General features: G+C 37.3%; 1 long non-coding RNA gene across 1 annotated transcript; it reads left to right on the top strand.

The window, feature by feature from the left end:
* Positions 1 to 8,177: 8,177 nt before the first annotated feature.
* Positions 8,178 to 20,892, top strand: LOC114672297 (uncharacterized). The gene is made up of 3 exons (XR_013403960.1): positions 8,178 to 8,229; positions 12,726 to 13,169; positions 20,595 to 20,892. It is a non-coding gene; the product is annotated as an uncharacterized LOC114672297 (long non-coding RNA).
* Positions 20,893 to 21,178: the final 286 nt, after the last annotated feature.

The following is a 21,178-nucleotide window of genomic DNA, read 5'->3' as shown; positions in this document are numbered from 1 at the left end:
TATCGGCTCTAATATTATTGATATTTTCATCACCCAAATTAGTTTTCAAGATGTACTGCCAGACTGGAAATACTGGGTTAGAGACTGTGTATTCCACTGCAGTATTTTAATGTAGTCGACTATTAACAAAAATAGTAACACCTATACTATTTAGTCTGTGCAGGCATTTGGGATAAGAGTTTTATAAGCATCATCTAATGTTATGGCAACCTTATATGTTAAGTACTATTATTTTTATCTTTAATTTATATAGAGAGAAACTTAGGCTTAGAGAGAAGAAATGATTTCCCCAAAGTCACGTAGCTAGTGTTGAAGGCCTATGTGACTTCAGACCTTATTCTCTTAACCCCTTCATTATTGAGATAATGACTCCCATTGAGAATCAGCCTGCCTAAAATATACATGAAATAGAATCTTATTTAGAAATTCAAACAGTGTAGCAGAGCTCATCCTCTTTCATTACTGAAGAAAGGTTCTTTTCAATCTGAGAAAGCCATTCATTTAGACTGAGTTTCAGGAAGGAGAGACACATAGGGGTATACCAAAATTGGCTGGCTAGTGTCAATGAGGCATAACCAAAGAGCACATGGGGACAAAAGCAGTGATTTAACTTCAGGTCAAGTCCCAGAGGCAAAGACTGAATCGAGGACCAAAGCCACGGTCACTTACTAGGTATGCGAATGGAGCATGCCAAGTGAAGGAAGAAATCATGAAACTATCAGTTAGCAATGACAAAACACAAAGTAGCTAGAAATTGGTCCTTTTAAAAAGCTAGGTAGTAACCAGTCAGAATGGCTATCATTAAAAAAATGAAAAATAGTAATTTATGCTGGCAAGGTTGCAGAGAAAAGGGAACACTTAGGAACTGTTGGTGGGAGTGTAAATTAATCCAACCATCGTGGAAAGCTGTGTGGCAATTCCTCAAAGAGTTAAAAGCAGAACTACCATTTGACCCAGCAATCCCATTACTGGGTATATACCCAGATGAATATAAATCATTCTACCATAAAGACAGATGCATGCAAATCTTCATTGCAGCACTATTCACAATAGCACAGACATAGAATCAACCTAAATGCTCATCGGTGACAGATTGGATAAAGAAAATGTGGTACATATACACCATGGAATACTATGCATTCATAAAAAAGAATTAGACTGTGTCTTTTTTGGGAACATGGATGGAACTAGAGGTCATTTATTTAGCAAACTAATGCAGGAACAGAAAACCAAATACCCTATGTTCTCACTTATAAGTGGGAGCTAAATGAGAATTCACGAACACAAAGAAGGAAACAACAGACACTGGGGTCTACTTGAGGGTGGAAGTTGGGAGGAGGGAGAGAAGCAGAAAAGATAGCTATTGGATACTAGGCTTAGTACTTAGGTGATGAAATAATTTGTGCAACAAGTCCCTGTGACATGAATATAACTATATAACAAACCTGCACATGTAACCCCAGACCTAAAATAAAAGTTAAAACGAACAAAAATGAAGAGATTAAAAATTGGGTAGTAAAAGTAGAGGAATTTCAGTGGTCCTACTGAAGATATCAGAAGATAATCTTACTTCGAAGAGGTTGAGTCATGCCTAGTCATTAAGATATAATTCTGTACCTGAACTGATGAGCTTAAACGAAGCTATTATGGAAGAAATGACTAGACTTCACAGTCCAATGAAAGAGCATTTAAAAGATTGGTGCAACACAGAGACAGAGAAAAAAAATAAAAGACTGATTCTAAATTAGATGAGCCCAGATTTTGAAACAAATACCTGCAATAGGGAAGGGTAAATCATCGGGCTTATAAAACTTTATAGATATATTTAAATTGCACTCAGTATGCAATTGCTTCATAATTAAACCCTGCTGGGTAAGCTCACTCACCAAAAAGCAGGTTGAGTAAACCTGTTGAAAGGGTGAAGAGAGTCTTACTTGCAGACACCGAGTTCTGATTGACAAAGATTTCCCCCATTGCAAAAATTGTATTTATTTTATTTATTCCTATTTATTCAGTAGAAAATACTTTTCATGTACATTTTGAGTTCTAGACATAGAGTGGTGGGCATAATAGACAAGATCCCTGCCCTCATTGAACTTACATTCAATTAGAAAAAGTAAGTCAACAGTCAATAACAGCAGCGTGGGATAATGCAGGGTGCAAGGGAACCTAACCAGAGATATGGGGACAACAATGACTTTCCAGAAGAAATTATACTTAATTTTGGACTAAGGGATTAGTAGGAGTGATTCTGGAAAAAAAAGAGGCAGGGGGCAGGGTATTCTAAGATCAATGAGTAGCATCTTGAAAGAACCATAGTCTACTGGAAGTATAATCAATTTTACCAAGTGTCAAATGTTTACTATGCTCAGAGTGTCATTTGCAAACAGAAAGTGGAAAGACATGAGGGTGGCCAGGTTCACAGGAGATAGAACAGGAGAATTTGTAGGTTAAGATATTAGTACCTTTCCTGAGACAAATGGGAAGACACTGATGGGTGCCATTGATGAGTGCCAAGGAAGAAAATGAAATGATCATATTTACATTTTAGGAAAAGTGTTTTGGTTTAGCTCCAGGCTATGTTAGTTTGAATGGCATGTGTTATTTCCCTGTAAACAACTGATAAATATCTTCAGTCATCCCAGAATGAGCTAATGAAATTCATTTTCTCAACCTATAAAGCTGAAACAATCCCCTGAAGGTGACACCACAGATAGAAGCAACTATGTAGTTTCTCTTTTATTGCCGAAATATAATATACAGTGACAGTGACTTAGGAGTCTCAAGTGCTCCATTAAAAAATCCACAACCTCTCCATTTAGTTAATTTTGATTGCAAATTGATCACTACCTTGCATAACTGTTGTTCATAGACAAAAACGATGGTTCAAAATAACAAAGATAATGGACATTAGCCTTTTTGGACCAAAATTTTTGGTGGCCTTAACCTTTTAAAATAGAACTTCACATAATAATGCCAACTGCTCATTGAATAGGTTTCAGCAAATACTGTAAAGACTTTATATGCATTATCTTACTTAACTTTATACTTCTTTGAGGTTAACACTGACATTATCCTTACCTCTCAGATAAGAACACTGAGGCTTAGAGAGGTTTCTGTAGCTTGCTGACGGATGTAGTTACCAACTGCAAAGCTTGCCTTCAAATCCATGTCTTTCCTATTGCAAAACACATGCTTTTAACCATGATCCAATTCTGCTTCTTTTTCATAGAGTGATGTGAGAAATGTCACAGTGCAAACTATCCTATCTGGTAATGAAGAAAACCATTGAAGAAAACTGTCCATTTTAACACTAATTATGTTGGAGCTCAAATGTGAATGCACTCTAGAACTTGGTAGAACAACCCTGTTGAAAATGACAAACATATGTAATTGTTTATAATACCTTTATTTTCATCCTGCACAAGCAAAGATCTGGAAAATCAGACTTAGACAGGGATTTTAGGATTTAGAATTAAGTGACTATATTGTATGGGAAGTTAGCCCAAAACTTCAGAACAAGAGGTTAGAAAATATAGTAAAAATAGTCAGAAAAAGCACTTAACCAAAAGAGAGACTAGACAAAATTTTAGTCAAAATTAAAGATGAAACACTTCGTATCAGGAAGACTGAGCAAGTTCTTATGGTTGAGAAAGTAATGAGAGGCAGACAAAGAGATTCTGCAGGCAGTTCTTAACACACAGACCCATATGCCCTGTGTAGAAAACAGTAAGCTGGTTTGGACTCAGCCTCCCATCATATGCAGGAGTTTTACCCATGACAGATTGATAGAAAGATTTATCATTCACCTCCACTTCAGGAAAGACACTTCGTATAGATTAGAGCCTTGAGTAGACCAAGGCATTTTCTAAAGCCCAGATAGGCCTATACTGTAAGAGGCACTATAGGAGAATGGTTTGAGAACAACTTTCTAGAGGTAGACTTCTTAAGTTTGACACACAGTTTCAGCACTACCTGTATGTCCTTCAGAACCTGCCTTATTCTCTTTATGCTTCAGTTCTCTCATCTATAAATTAAGATAATAATATCTATATCTACATCATAAGGTTGATATAAGGAATTAATGAGGAAATCCAGTGGAAAACCTAGCACACTGACTTGCACAAAATCATAACCTAGAAATATCATCATCATTGTTATGATTACTATCAACACTTTCATTGTTACATACTTGCATTCTGCAGTTATTAAGATACTCCTTCAGAATACAGAATTTTTGGTAAATTGAACAGAATTTCAAACAACAACAACAATAAAGTCTTTGAAAAGTTCAAGGATCTTGAATAAGGCCAGTGTAAATTAAAGTACCAAGCAAATGAGAAAGCGCCGATGAGGTGGTAGAAGTAGCAGGAGTCTAATCAGGCATGCCTTGCCATTCTAATGAAAAATTCAGTTTTATTCCAAGGGCAGCATAATCATCAACAAACTAGGTTCCTTCCCCCAAGGGGCAGGTAGGCAAATAAGTGGATATTTCAGTGCACTATGATAGCTGTGCTAAAAATTAAAACAGGAGTTTTAGTGCAAAGAGAATGGAAACTTCACTGAGCCTTCAAGGAGCCTTCCACACCTTAAAAGAGAGAGGGGAAACATATATATAGCTACAATTTCATAAAAGGAAAGAAAATGAGGCCTTGACTTGATTCAAGTCTTATCAGAAGATGTTTCCATCCTCTTTCTATGCAAAATGCTTACCATCTGGGTCACTATTACAAAACAACGGTAATATTATGGAATAAAATTATAAAAAACAAGGGTAAATTTGTATTATGTCCATGCCACTGTATAATGTCAGTGTGCATGTTGGTTTCTTCAATTTTTCCACCAATAAATCTCTTGCCAGGAAGCCCCTGCTTTTGAAATTTCAGGGTTGATGACCTTTCATATCATGATAGATTGGAAGGAAACTCGTCTATTAATGGTCAGCTGGGCAAAGTAGCAGGCAAGCAGATGTACATTTTCACAATACCCTCAAAGGAGAAATTTGAATTCGTTACTTATTTCAATTGATGGAGAGAATGGTTTGTAGTAGGCAGAGATTTTATGAATATTCCTGAAATTCTGAAGCTCGGAAAGTGCCATCTTCAGACTTCTTATATCTTGTGATTTTGAAAGTGTAGTTTGGTCAAGTATGTTGGCAGTTTAGCTAGAAAGTTGATCTCAGGCTCAGATGCCAGCTAGTATGGTCCCAAGGTCCAGAGGACTGGCAAGGTCATCATAGTGGATGATGTCTGGCTTTTGCATTAATGAAGAACATTTGGGTTTTGGCCTCTTAGCCAAAGACACTCACTGAAGATATCAAACAGTTTAAATATGTACTGATGTCAGGAGGCAAATAGCTGAGGGCCCCATAGTAACAAGATTCAAAATCATGTAGAGATGTCTTACACAAGAATTCAGCAAACAGTTTATTCTTATTGCTCACCACCTGCAACGAGCCTTCCACTCCAGACATTTTAGCTTGAGTAGACTTCCATATATGACAGGCACAGTTTTATTCTCCTACCTGGATTCCTGCTGGTCAACCCTCCTCTCTAGTTCCCAAAATCCTGACAATCCTTTTAGATCTGGCTCCAGAGCTATCTCCTCTATGGAAAAAGGCCTCAATTTCCCCATCCTAGAGTAGGACAATTACCTTCCTCAGAACTCCCTCATCATGTAGTTTCTAGAAGAAAACCTCAACCATACCTACGATGATGTAGTTAATACATATTAAAGAGCAACTATAAATGTGTATTCACAAAATAAGCTGTCAAACAAAATTAGCAATTTCCTAGCTTTTTCCAATAAATATACAGTTACTGGTTAATTTGTTATGTCTTCAATGAGCCCTTTTATTAGCACATAAGAGGTATAGGTATTAATGGTTTGGTTTAAAAATGTGTAGAACAAAAGCTTAAGTTAATAAATAAATCATTGTCACTTTTAGTCTTTTCTGGGAATTGGAGAAATGCCGACTTTGTGATAACTTAAATACGAGATATCTCAGTATATCCTATAGAATACCAGCGTTTGCTCTTAACATATTGGGACCCAGTGACCCAGATTCATTAAGCCTGTGTCCAGATCTGTCCAGTCATATTTGTTATGCTTCACCCAGATACAGACTGAGCCTCCTGTGCCTGAACTACCTGAATTTTTGCCTGGCTAATCAGCTGGCAGGCCGACAAGCTGTTGGACTTTTTGATGGGCCAACTGGCAAGTTCCACTGAAAATATATAAACTCAATAGAAATAGGTATAAATATAGCATTTTAGTAAGTCCTGGAAAGAAGACCTCTCTAGAGACAAGAGTACAATGTTTCTAGCTTTTTTTTTTTTTTTGGAATCCAAAATTGACATTCATTTACTTCTCACACATGGTGGGAGATACAATGTTGATGTTACAGCTATCTACTGTGATTGAACTGATCCATTCCAGGATTTAAACTAACACACAAACGTGTTTTCCTCATTAGTTATTGGTATGGACACATGACAAAGGACTGCTTGTCATGTGGTTGGGTAGAATGTCATCTTTGCAAATGGCTGCTCAAACCAGATGCTCTCCTCACTCCTTCCACTCCACCCAAATCCCAGGAAAAATGGGTCTGGTAGGGAGGATATGATCAAAGATAAAGAATTTAAATACACATAGGTACATGCACATACACACGCATTCACACACCACACTCACATATAACCTGAGGTTTTGTCTTAAGTCAGTTTTTTTAAAAAAGTACCATCTTTAGCCTGAACAAAACAAGTAAGATTAGGGATTTGTATATTTGTTTTTAACAGATCTTCCTAAAATATACATTCTCTAAATGTGGAAGAGGCAACTACGAGCATCTGTGCCCACAACATGAACCTGGTAACATAAAATGTGTTCATGGACAAACAGGAGGAGCTTTCATTGGAATCCATAGAGTGCCCTGCCTTGGGGCTGAAGGAAGTAGTTAGTATCTGTTGGGGACCTGTGGCTCTCTGTCTTCTCAGAAGGCCAATTAAAGTTGGAATTCAGAGTATCTGTGGTCTCCAGCCGCTCTCTTGGATGACTCTTGGCTTAGGACTTAGTGAACTATAGGAAGCCAAAGGTTAGACAGAAATCAGTTGGTAACTTGGCTGAGACATTGCTCCTCATCAATCAACTCCCAGCAGCATGGAAGGATATTTCATTTCTACTTCTCATATTTGGTTTGAATCAATTAATTTGTAATACCCTAGGACCAGGAAAGGAGGCTAAAAAGTTTGTTTTTTTCAGCCACAGCTTTTTCTCCTAACCCTCTACTTCTCTATCTTGAACACATAATATCAACCACATTTTCATCACACTACTATACCCAGATGATAACACAGTGGTATAAGTATGATAAGTACCATTCCAAGTATCATTTAAAATAGATGAGTATATGTATTTGATAAAGGATGATTATACAGTTATATGTAATATGGAATCCAGAGGCATGATACTTGGCTGGATTAAATTGTATCCTCTAGTATTTTTGAGAAAGTCATTTAAATTGCATTGGCCTCTATTTATTTATCTGTAATAATAGGACAATACTTTCAGATCTACTGTTAGGGTAATAATTAAATGAAGTCATTGTTAAGAATTGTTTTTTAATCTAAGCACCAAGATAATAAGGTATTATTAATATTTTTGTATAAAACAAAGATTATTGAGAATGGTTACGATATTCAGTTCTAGAGGCTCTCACCAATAGCACTGAATTCAAGTCCTAGGGCTGTCTGCTTCTCGTTAGCTGTGTGAACTTTGTAAAGTCTCCAAACTTCAATACTGGCTGCCTGTTTTGTAAAAAAGGAGTGATAATAATTCTACCTCACAAGAGTTATTTTAACAGGTTTAAATTACATAATGAAATTAAGCTCTTAACAAAGTGCCTGGCAAGGAATAAGTGCTTAATAATTTATTAGCTAGTATCCTATTGGGAAACATATGGCTCATACAGTTTAGAATAATTTGAGGAAGGTTCAATAAAGGGACAATATGCGAGAGAGAGAGAGAGAGAGAGAGAGAGAGAGAGAGAGAGAGAACACATGACTCTGGTGTCTCTTCCTCAGGGCCCCACCATTATGACCTCATTATTGAATCTTAATTACCTTCTCAAAGATCCTATCACCAAATATAGTTACGTCGGGGATCAGGGCTTCAATACATGAATTTGGGGAGAACATAAGTTCACGACACATGTGTACAAAACTTTCATTGGTAAATAATGACAATTTTTGCTCTTTTCAATCTTTATGCCTTAGTTTACTTTCTTATCTTATTGTATTGGCTAGGGCCTCCAGGATAAAGTTGAACAAGAACAATGAGAGCAAATATTTTTGCTACCTACCTAATCTCTGTGGTAAATCTTTTAATATTTTCATTCAAAAGATGTTTGCTATAGATATTTTGTAGCAATACTCTTTATCAGAAAGTTTGCTTTTATATCCAATTTGTTCAACACTAATAAGTATTGAATATTATCACTTTCTATACCTGGTGAGATGACCATAGGAATTTTCTACTTTATTTCTAAAAGCTATGAATGTTATTGATTGTTGTTTGAATGTTAAGTAATTGCATTCTGTAATATAGTTTGGAATATAGTGAAGTCAGACATTATTCATTATCCTTTTAATACATACACAGATTCAATTTCTTAATATTCTGTTGCGGTTTTTTACATCTTTTATCATGGGAAAAAACTGTCAAGTAAGTATCTTTTTGCAATAATACTATCAGTAGGAGTATGCTCGGCCGGGCGCGGTGGCTCACACCTGTAATCCCAGCACTTTGGGAGGCCGAGGCAGGTGGATCACGAGGTCAGGAGATCAAGACCCTCCTGGCAAACACAGTGCAACCCTGCCTCTACTAAAACTACAGAAAATTAGCCGGGCGTGGTGGCGGGTGCCTGTAGCCCAGGCTACTCGGGAGGCTGAGGCAGGAGAACGGCGTGAACTCGGGAGGCGGAGCTTGCAGTGAGCCGAGATCGCACCACTGCACTCCAGCCTGGGCGACAGAGCGAGACTCCGTCTCAAAAAAAAAAAAAAAAAAAAAAAAAAAAAAAAAAAAAAAAAGAGTACGTTGGCCGGGCGCAGTGGCTCACGCCTGTAATCCCAGCACTTTGGGAGGCTGAGGCGGGCGGATCACGAAGTCAGGCGATCAAGACCATCCTGGCTAACACGGTGAAACCCCGTCTCTACTAAAAATACAAAAATTAGCTAGGGGTGGCGGCGGGCGCCTGTAGTCCCAGGTACACAGGAGGCTGAGGCAAGAGGATGGCGTGAACCCGGGAAGCAGAGCTTTCAGTGAGCCAAGATCGTGCCACTGCACTCCAGCCTGGGCGACAGAGCCAGGCTCCATCTCAGAAAAAAAAAAAAAAAAAAAAGAGTATGCTGGCCTCACAAAACAAGAGCTGTTTCCTACTTTTTCTAATATCTATGTGTATTTGAGTAAGGTTAGAACTATTTCTTTCATTAAATATTTGGGGGGAAAATGGTCCCTGAAGCCACAAGCACTTGGAGATTTCTTTTTGTTAGAGATTTTAGTCACAAAATTAAATGTCCCCAAAGATATAGGACTAAACAAATTTCAATTTCTTTTTGTATAAGTTGTACCAGTTTGGGTAAGTAATGTTTTCCAAAGAATTTTTTCCACTTCATTAAACTTTTCAAATATCAGTATATAGTAGTTAATAATATCCTCTTCTTATTTTTGTAATATTTTATGGATCTGCAATGATATCTTCTTTAACATTTCTGATGTCGGTAATATGTGCCTTATTATTTTTGGTTATTTTTCATCAGCCTTGCTAGAATTTTATATAATCTTTGCAGTGGCTGAAGGATGACTCCCCAAAATACATTCATATCTTAATATATAAACTCTTTAAAAGTTACTTTGTTTGGACAGAGGTAATTAAGGATCTCAGAATGATGTCATCTTAGGTTATCCAGGTGAGCTCCTAAATCCAATGACAAGTATCCTTATGTGACAGAAGAAAAGACAGAGAGAAGACCATGTGAAGAAGGAAGCAGATTGAACTTATGCAGCCATAAGCCAGGAAAAAACTGCAATGCTCTAGTTAGGTTTTTAAAGCCATTTCTAGATCAGTTTCACAATAGCCAGATAATAACACTTTTATATCATTTCAATCCACTAAAATCTGTTGAAACTTCATTAATGGCCAGCACATAATTAGTTTTGATAAGTATTCAATTAAAAACAATGTATACTGCATTCTGTAGTTACAGGTTTTATTGTTTCTATTCATATATGGTAAAGTTTGCTAATCATGCTTTTCAGATCTTCTAAATCATTGTTGATATTTTGGATTATTTGTACTGTCAAACACTACTTGTTAAGCTCTCCAACTCTGATTTTACTTATTTTATTTTTATTTTTCTATTAGAGATGGGGTCTCACTCTTTCACCCAGGCTGGTGTGCAGTGGTGCAATCTCAGCTCACTGCAACCTCTGCTTCCTGGGCTGAAACCTCCTCCCACCTCCGCCTCCCAATTAGCTGGGACCAATGCCATGCACCATCATGCCTGGCTAATTTTTTTTTTTGTTTGTTTGTTTGTTTTTTTTTTTTTTTGGTAGAGACCGCGTTTCCTCATGCTGCCCAGGCTAGTCTTGAACTCCTGAACTCAAGTGATCTGCCCACCTTGGCTTCCCAAAGTCCTGGGATGATAGGTGTGAACCACCATGCCCCACCTCCAAATCTGATTTTAGATTTTTCTATTTTCCAGTTAGTTCTGACAATGTATCATTTGTGTATCTGTAGGCTTTATAGTGTGCACACAAATTTATAGTTGTTATGTTCTCCGGACATACTGACCTTTTATCAATATGAAAACACTCTTTCTATCTTCAATAAATGCATCACGCCTTAATTACTATGGCATCTGATATAAACATATTCACACAGTTTTCTGTGGTTAATGTTTGTGTGGTAAAACTTTTTTATATCTATTTTCAACATTTTTGTACCTTATCTCTGTAAATTTCATTTTATAATTTATTCAATATTATAATTTTTGCATTTTAATTAGAATAATCTTTCTAAATAAAATGTAGTTCCTAGGGATTTAAATTTACCTTGTCACAATTTGATCTGTCCTTGACTCACTCATATTACATTCTTTTTATCTCTCCTTTCCTGCTCACTTTGGCGTAGTCAGGCCTATTATTTTATTATTATTATTATTATTATTATTTGTGTGTGTGTGTATTTTCTGTTCTACTAGCTATACACTACATATTATTTTACCACTACTTCAATACTTTACCTTACAGTGGTAGTGTTCAAAGTGTCTTCCTCAAAAAAGTGGCATCTGCAATTTTTAGCAGGTATATAAACTTTTGACCGCACCCCACCACTCAAAAAGTTAAATGAGAAACTTTGAGGGTGGTGTATAGCACTCTTTGTTTGAAGAAGCCCTTCATGTAATTCTAAACAACTCTGAAATTTGAAAATCACTGCCCTACAGATTAAATATGTATCTTTGACTTATTAGAGTTTAATATAATACATATGGACGTTAAACAACTTAAGTTCTATTTATCCCTTCTCTATCCTCTTGTGTATTATTGTCATATATTTTAACTACACAAACATTTTAAACAGAGCAGTCATTTGGAGTGATGTACACATTACTTTGTTTTTTCTCTCTGTATTAGTCTATTCCCACATTGCTATAAAAAATACCTGAGACTGTGTAACTTATATTAAAAGAAGAAATTTAAATGGCTCATGGTTCTGCAGGCTATACAGGAAGCATGATGCTAACACCTGCTCAGTTTCTAGGGAGGCCTCAGGAAACTCACTGTCATGGTGGAAGGCAAAGGGAGAGCAGGTATGTCACATGGCCAGAGCAGGACTCAGCAAGAGAGGAGGTACTATGGACTTTTAAATGACCAGATATCTATCTATCGACCTCTCTCTCTCTCTCTCTCTCTCTCTCTCACACACACACACACACACACACACACACAGAGAGAGAGAGAGAGAGAGAGAGAGAGAACAACTTCATTAAGTATTGTGAAAATAGTACCAAGGGGGATGGTACTAAACCATTCATGAGAAATCTGCCACCATAATCCAATCACTTCCCACCAGGCCCCACCTTCAACATTGGAATTACATTTCAATATGAGATTTGACTGGGGGCACACATCCAAACTCTATCACCCTCCATACCCACAATTACCTGAGTGTTTTCTCACCTGCCAAACCTCTAAGGCTGGGCATGCACAGCATTAGAAATCATCACATAAGAATTGTATGTAAAAGATGGAGCTCAGGTAGACACAGAAAACGCAAGTAATGTTAATGATTAAGGGACTCGTGCTACTAGACATTGATCCCTGTTGCACTGTCTTAGCTCCATTAATTTATTCTCACAGTATCATGAAGAGTTGCTTATCATCATTAAAGAGAAAACCCTCAGGTATACTCTACGGATAATTTTGCATTATATGCCAGTGCCAACTGAAATTCAGTTAGTCTAGTAGAGTTCTACAACCCAAACATGAGTGTCTCTAAAATACAGTAGTGAAAGGATATTTTCCTTTGGACAGAATGTTGATCAACGTATTTTACTGCTTATTTCATCTAGACTTATAGATAGCAGAAGCATGGGTACACTGATTTCTGGACATTATAAGGATCTTAAAATACCTCAGTTTCCTTAATGGTATTTTCCCTTTTGCAGTGATATTATTGTCATAATAATAATATATAACAACATACAACAGGGCAACCAACAAGCTTAACACCTGAGAAAAGATAGGTGCCTCCAAGAAGAAACAAACATGAGCACTTGATTACCTACGGCATACATAGCACAGAGCAAGATATAATCGCCTTGAAAGTGGATGAAAAGAATTCAGCTAAGACATTTATCAAATTACTGAAGGCCAAGTGTGAACACTAGTGAAGATCAGTTGTGGTTGGAGAAATGAAGAATAAAACTCTAACCCTGGGACAGGAACAAGATTGCTGAAAAAGCTTCACCACACAAACTCAGGGGCACTAAGACTGAGGCTGAGCTGTAAGGACAGGATTTTCCCACTGTTAAAGCAAACTAAATATGGAAGGAGGACTCGGTACTTCTATATTTGAGTCTTTGTAGACTAACTGCAACCTAGTTTAACAAGTAAACAAGATTGAAAACCCAATTTTCAATTACAGTCTCATGCCTGTAATCCCAGCACTTTGGGAGGCCAAGGCGGGCGGGTCACAAGGTCAGGAGATCGAGACCATCCTGGCTAACATGGTGAAACCCCATCTCTACTAAAAATACAAAGAATTAGCCGGGCGTGGCGGCGTGTGCCTGTAGTGCCAGCTGCTGGGGAGGCTGAGGCAAGAGAATGGCGTGAACCCGGGAGGCGGAGTTTGCAGTGAGCCGAGATTGTGCTACTGCACTCCAGCCTGGGCGACAGAGTGAGGCTCCATCTCAAAAAAAAAAAAAAAAAAAAAAAAAAACTTAGGAATATGTGCCTGTAATGATAGCTAAGTCTTGGCCAATTGCAGTGTAACAGAAACTTTGAGAATAACCTTTTACCAAACCCATCCCCTACAGAGAGGATGCCTGGAAGAATTTGAGGATTGTGGTGCACTGAGAGCAACCAAACTGAAATCCAATTCAGGAGTGGGGGATTCAGCCTCCCACTGTGCTACTGCTGATTCCTTTCTGCATTTCTGTTCTTCCCTTTGGAATTATCTCCTCCTCCTGGAAGACCATATGTTAGTATTTAAGTGTAGATCTGTTTCCAATTACTTCTATAAGATTTATTTATTTTTATCTGAAAACAGCTTTATTTATTCTTAATTTTCAAAATATTATCCTGCAGGGCATCAAATTCTGCTCTTATAGTTACTTTGTTTTAGGATTTTAGAAATGCCTTTTTATTTTCTTCCGCATTCATCATTTCTGTTGACTAATAATCTATAATTCCTATGGTTACTCCTTTGGTAGCAAGATAACTTTTCCTCTGGCTGCTTTAAGATTTTAACACCGTCTTTGTTTTCCATAGCTTTACCCCGACTGAGGTTTATAGAGCTTCTTTAGTTTTTGAGTTAAAGGGTTTATTATTATTTTTGGAAAATTCTTTCTTCATTTTTCAAAAATTATTTTCACTTCATTCTCTCCTTTCCTCTGGTACTTTAATGTCATGTAGATTAGGCCTCTTCACTGTATGCTAAATGTCACTAATGCTCTTTTGTGTATTTTATTTTTTCTCTGTGTTTCCGATCATTTTTTTCCCTCTGTTCTATTTCTCTGTATTACAGGTCACGAATCTTCTCTTTGGTTTGTCAAATCTGGTATTACAAGAATCTTTACTTTCTTAATTTTAATGGCATATTTTGGCCTCAAATTTTTATTTGTTATTTAAAATATTTATTCATCAGGCACAGTGGCTCACTCCTGTAATCACACTTTGGGAGGTCAAGGCAGGCAGATCACCTGAGCCCAGGAGTTCAACACCAGCCTGTGCAACATGGTGAAACCTCATTTCTATAAAATATATAAAAATTAGCCAGGTGTGGTGGTGCATGCCTGTAATCCCAGCTACTCAGGAGGCTGAGGTGGGAGAATCCCTGGAACCCTGGAGGTGGAAGCTGCAGTGACCTAAGATCATGCCACTGCACTCCAGCCTGCGTGACAGAGTGAGACCCTGTCTCAAACGGAAAATAAAAAAAGATTTCTATTCACCTGTGACATCCTCCATCTTGCCATCTGCTTTCTTAGACATATTAATCATAACTACTTTTTAAGGACACTATTTCTTTTACTTATTTTTTTCTATTAGTGTTATCTTTTTGTGTCTTTAGTTTTGTAATTTTTAATGCACTTATTTTAAATAAAGTAGTTCTAGGAGTTCTAGATGAGTCTTCATGTCTAAAAGTCAGAGAACAAGTCACCTTAATCAAATAGAATATAAAATATTTCAAAGTTGAATTTAATTTTTTTTTGTAAGTTCTAATCTATCTCTGGTTTACTTTTACTCCTATGATGTAATCTTTCAGGGACCCCAAATGAAAACTTGGGTTATCAGGGTGCCTCTTCTTAGTCAATAAAACTCCAGCATTTAGGTTTATAGCCTATAAGACTGCCAGAAATTCCAATTATCTCCTTAACTACTTAATTACCCCCCTTTAACTTGACTTCTTCATATATAAGTCCATGTTGCTTATGGTTGGCAAATGTGATGAGGATGAGAGAAGTCTGGGATGTCGACATCACTTTTCTATGCATGCTTCTTGTCCTGTATCTTGACTCATCAAGTGTGAACTGCTTAGGCAGCCCTGAGCTTCATTTAAAAAAAAATCTGCACAAATGCACGAGACTGTCAAAAAGCTGTTTTGAACTTCTTAGCTTCGTAGTAGCAACTTACTACACAGCATCTCAACCTTTTGAGTCATGACTCTTAGGCATCAGTGAATCTCTCGGAAAAAGACAGGGTAGTATGTTCCATTCACTTAGCACAACGTTTTTCCTTTCTCTGAGATGTAACCCCTCTATTCAGATACCTTAATATTTCTCTGATGCCTTAAAACAATTTATTTTAATTACTTTATCCATCTTTTTCTGTTGTTTTTGATGGGTGGATTCATCTCCTAGCTAGAAGCAGAAATTCAGACAAACTTTGGGAAGTTCTTGAGAGAAGAGAGAGCGAATTGGAGCTTAATAAGAATTATGTAGCACAGAGATAGTGAAAAATATTGCAAAGAGGTGAATCAGTATTGAAAAAGTTTCAGAGGCAAAACTAAGTCTGTAGTGGTAGAGGGTATGTGTTAGAGACAAGATTTGGCAGGCAGTCAGTTATTGACTGAACACCAGCTACTGGGCTACATGCCAATAGAATATAAGGACATAGTGCCTTGTTTCTGGGACTTGTATCATTGGAGAGGAGATAATAGATGTTACCAAACAACTACAAAGCAAGGTTTCATAGATATATGCCTTATAATTTTTAATATATACTTTTTATTCTAAGGGAATTCTGATAAGGGAGAAACCAAGGACGGCATTTTAGATGGGACAAGAAAAAAATGCTGTTTTTACCAGGCAACAAGGAAGGAACATACAGCATATAGGATAAAATGAGGAGAGGGAACAGAAAGTGTGGTATAGTGTTTGAGTGATTCTCAAACTTCAGCATGAGTTATACTCACATGCAGGGCTTAAAGACTTCTGGGCTCCATCTCCAGAGTTTCTGATGCAATAGGTCTGGACCAGGGCCAGATAATTTGCATTCCCAACAAGTTTCTAGGTATGTTGATGCACTGATGCAGCTGATGCTGCTGGTCTGAGAGCCACATTTTGAGAATCACAAGTATAGATAGAATGACTACTAAAAGAATAGTAAAAGAAGGTGTAAATAATAGCTGACAGAAAGGCAAAAATGAATTTTTTAAAAAGTACTTGCTTCAAATAATTTATAATGTGCTTAATTTGGCGAAAACACAGGGCACGGGAATAGAGTTCTGCATGTAGGATCATAAGTAATTTGTGATGAGAAAAAAGAAAAAAAAATTGTAATTTGCTAAGAAATGTGATGGTCGTGCAACTAGTAAGAATAATAATTACTTTATAAATCATATTTCCTGAGCCAGCATCTTGTTATCTTGATCACTTTGTAAATAGTGCAGTTTCCCTATCCAATATTTCTCCTGAAATCCAGGCTGATTATTTTAAGAGCTGTTAGTAGCACTCCATGGTAATTGAACATATTAATAATTATGAGGAACAGAATTGCTATACAGCATTTTTGCTTTAATTATACACCATGTGACTGTGACTATCCACATCACTGGGACAGAGTTTAGTTGAACTATCCCTTCTGATATAATGAATCTAGGTGAAACAAACTTCCTTTAATATTTCAGAAAAATCAAATTGTACTTAGATATAACAAAGTACTTATATTTAAAGTCAACTTCAGAAATATCAAGTTATATGTAGAAATAGCAAATGACTTATATGTTTACAGAAAATGAAAATAAAATATTGTTTTGGTGTTAAAATTAACAATAAAGGAAAAATGAATAATCAGCATACTTCTCTGTACAATTAAAAGGTTATGTCTTAAACACTGAATACAAATTTGATTGTGGGAAAAATGGTCAATGTCCTATTCTTCCATCTTTGCTTGGAAAAGTCTAAGTGTCTTCAGTAATTATAAAACTATTTTCTTTAAGTAAAATGCATGTTATTGTTTTAGGAAAGCATAGCATCTTTAAAGAAGGTACAAATACTCCAGCAAATCTCCCAGCTTGTCCTTCCAGGCTAGTCTAACAGCTGGTGATAGGTTAACTTTCACTATTTGTGAAAATTCTTGTACAGATAAAAATCACAGTGGAAATCACCAGAACTCAGTAGATTAGTACATTAACAATTTGAAAAAGGTAATGAATCTGGGGATAGAATAGATGAAAACCTGGGGAAATGTCAATTGTGATAACATCAATAATGAAATTCATTCTTTTCAGGTATAGATGAGATTCAGTGAACCAAGTCTCAGCTCTTCAAAATGATTCTACAATGTCCAATAGTTTCCATCCCCCTCAACCTGGGTCTGATCTGCTAGCAGTGAAGGAAAGGCAAATTAGATTTTTAAGTTTTAAGCGCCAGGTCAGCAAATCCCTTATTGGTTCTTGGCTGTTTTAAATAATTGAATGTGTGATTTTATTAAGCAGACATTAAAGACCCAGGAAGTAAAATACTCCCTGGAATGAAGAACCATTCTGATTTAATCAAAATAGAATGCCCTCCTTTTTTGTAGTAAAACATCAAATTGTTTGTGGTTACATAGAAATAATTCAGAGAGTCCTAGAATTTACTACCTCCTTCAACACTGTATTAAAGCACATTGTGTCCTCTCAGAATGTTCCAGTCTTTGATGACCAAGCAAACACAGTCAGGCCTCCTGGGGTTGATGGGGAACTACTCTCTCTGGATCACAGCTCATGAAGCTGTCTGCTAACATTCCTGTTATTTTCCCACAGGAAAAACAATCAATCCATAAAATAAAGTTTCCTCTTGCTTTCTGTAGCTTAACCAGATGTGCTAGGGAGTTGAATTGTATGTTTATTAATTTCAACATGTGTTGAATATTCTTATGTTTTACCTTATTTATATATAAAGCATGTTAGAATATGAAATTTTTTTTTCTCTGCCACAAACATAATTTTACTAGTGTGGAGTCCTTGATGAATGTTTTCTATGCATGAGAATTCTTTAATATGCAAAGATCCTATACTCTTTCTTTCAATTCTGAATATGGCAAACTAGTTCTTTAAAGGGCTAGACAGTAAATATTTTGAATATGTAGCTATACCATCTCTGTCATAACTATTTAACTCTGCCATCATAGCACTGAAATCAGAATCAGATAGACCTGAATTTGGCATCCAGTTCTCCCATGACATGACTTAGGCTAAGTTATTTACTGTCTATGAGCCATAATTCATCTGCAAAATGGAAGCAAGATCTTTCTCATTAGCATGTTAAGGAGCTTGCTATTGAGTCCCTAGTATGTGCGAGGGACAGCAGCACACAATTTCACCAAGTACCTCATCCTCACAATAGTGGCATATGAGGTAGGATTAGCTCCTTTGAGAGTTATGGCAATAGGTTCAGGGAGATTAGCTCTGGGTCACAGCACTAGTACAGAGCTGTGGTTCTGAACCAACATTTCTGAGACTCCAAAGTCCTTGTTCCTTCTAATCTGTATTACCTGGCTCTCACTGTACTACCTATTAAGAATGAGAGGGCATATTAAAAAAAAAAAAAAAAAAAAGTGACTAGCACATTTTGTGGCCTGTGTTAGATGCTAAATAAACATTGGTTTTCTTTCCCTCCCTAGAGAAGCTATCAAAATTTGTTAATGGGAGCACTAGAAACACAGCCTGATAAATCTTCCTGAGGAGAGGAGAGAAGAGGGAAGATTAGAAAGAGTAGAAAATTCAGTAGTTGTCTAGCTCTCGCTCAAGAGTAGTTTCTGATGGGAAGCAAAATAGGGCTTGAGACCTGAAGCCTGGCTGCAGCCACAAAGTCTCCACAGAAAATATGTGTCTGTTAGATTTTAAAACCCAGATCCCATATCAAGCATGTAGCATTCTCATTACTTTCAGCGGCCTTGGTTCAGCATGTCCAGGAATTAAGGATATGCTCTTTCTCTCCTAAGCTTGCCTTTTGCTGCAGCAGCTCAGATGAACAAGAGTATATGGCAAGGGCAGTGGGAGAAAAAGAGGCTTCTAGATTCAGGCCTCTAAGTACTCAGTGGTTCTACTTAACCCTGAATAACCTGGCTGCCCGTATGTATGTTATCCCCTTGTTCTTTGCTTTTAAAGAAAAGATTTTTGATGGGTTTGACGTTCCTTTTTAGGAAGCATGCTGTGGGGCTCCAGAGAACATAACTACAATTACACAAGGCAAGTGAACATTTTTTAAGGACTATTACAAAGATGCCATACCAGTCATGGTGACTAGGCTTTGTTGTGCCAGCAAAGTAGGCCTGAAATCTCAGTGATATGGTAAAACAAAGATTTGCTTCTTGTGCTTGTAAAGTCTGCTTCCAGCAAGTTGAGTGACTCTGGGGAAGCTGGCCATGGCAGTGACTCAGGATCCAGGCAATTTCCATACAGACTCTTGGATGCTTTGGTCCAGAGGTGATATGCATTACTCAGATTTACAGCCCTTGTCCAGAGTCACTTGACCTCTCCTCATTGCAAAGAAAGTCAAAAAACAATGCGGGTAAGGGAGCTGAGACAAACCTGTGGAAATTCAGTCAGCCATAAATGTCTCTGCCAGAGGTGAGCCTTCTAACTATCAGTGCAATGGAAGCAAACCTTTTTCTGAATACAAAACCATTCAGTGTTCTTCACATTGTCTTTAAATTCCAATAGGGGACTACAGTGTATGACGAAATGCTATTGAGTAACTCATTATGGCAAACATGAATCGCCTTAGGCATGGTTGAATTTGCCCTAACTCTTGTTTTTTGCCCAATACCTTAATACCTGAGAGGTGGCATGTTTGTGTTGTTCCATGAGGCAGAAGCAAGACCAATGGTATTACCAGGTTTTGCCTTTATATCCATGAAGAAAGTCTACTTTGAGCCTAATTCATGTTTCCACTGACCAGTGGAGAAATAGCAAAGGGATCTCTGGAGTTAAAGCTTAGGTTCTGAGCCCTTTTTTTGTTTGTTTGTTTTTGGTTTTTTGTTTTGTTTTGTTTTGTTTTGTTTTGTTTTTTGGTAGGAGAGGGGGGTTGTTTTTGTTTTTCCTAGGGAAAAGGCAGGAGGGCCTGACTGGATCACCAGAATCCTCAGACAGGACTAAAGGAAAAGAGTTTGCCTTTCAGTCTTCTCTGGTATAAAGTTAGGTAGGTCATTCTCAGAATTTTATCTGAAATACAGTGTTAGAGAAACACACCCAAAGTATCTTCTAGGCAAGAGAACCAGGAGAGAGTTGAGGAGTTAGGAGGAGCTCAAGGTTACAATGGGGGAATCTGAACAAATTGCTCTGGTGGGCTAACTTTTCCAGCTTTTTTCCTTTTCTTCTGTTTGTATAGAGTAAGATCATTTAAAGGGAACAAAAACGGATGAACATACTGGGCACTATGGACTAAAAGATCTTTGGCTAAAGAAGAGATGAAGACTCATTCAACTCCTACAAGTGAATTAAGAAGGCAAAGCCAGCCCAGGAGGGTGGGAAGATTAAGAACACTGTGCCTTGTCTTGATACACAGTTGTGGTATAGGTAACAAAAACTGAGTATCCAACCTAAGATGGTACCCCTCACCAGAATACCTCCAACCCCTTCTCTGTAAACACAGTATAAACTCCTATAGAAAGTTATAAAGCAGAAAAACAAGGTATCTTTTGTGGAGTAAAGAATGATTATGGAGGAAAAACACCAAATTAATTGTCACAGAAACAATTGTGTCATTCAGTGGAACAGTAGCTCTAAGGAAGGCAGCAGCAATACTCAAGGTACAGCCATTCTTCTGGAACGAGTCCCACCAATATGAAGCTGGAGTCAATGGTGGTGACGGTGGTGACATTGCTGAAAAGTAAGAAAGTTGAGGGAGGGATTCAGGAGAAACATTGCTGTTGGAATTAGACACCCAAGATCTAAACTAAATGGGATTAGTAA

This window comes from Macaca mulatta, chromosome 14, assembly GCF_049350105.2.
Source record: "Macaca mulatta isolate MMU2019108-1 chromosome 14, T2T-MMU8v2.0, whole genome shotgun sequence".
Taxonomy (NCBI): Eukaryota; Metazoa; Chordata; class Mammalia; order Primates; family Cercopithecidae; genus Macaca; species Macaca mulatta.
Note: the sequence above shows the minus strand (reverse complement) of the source record. Positions and strands in the feature narration are given on the sequence as shown.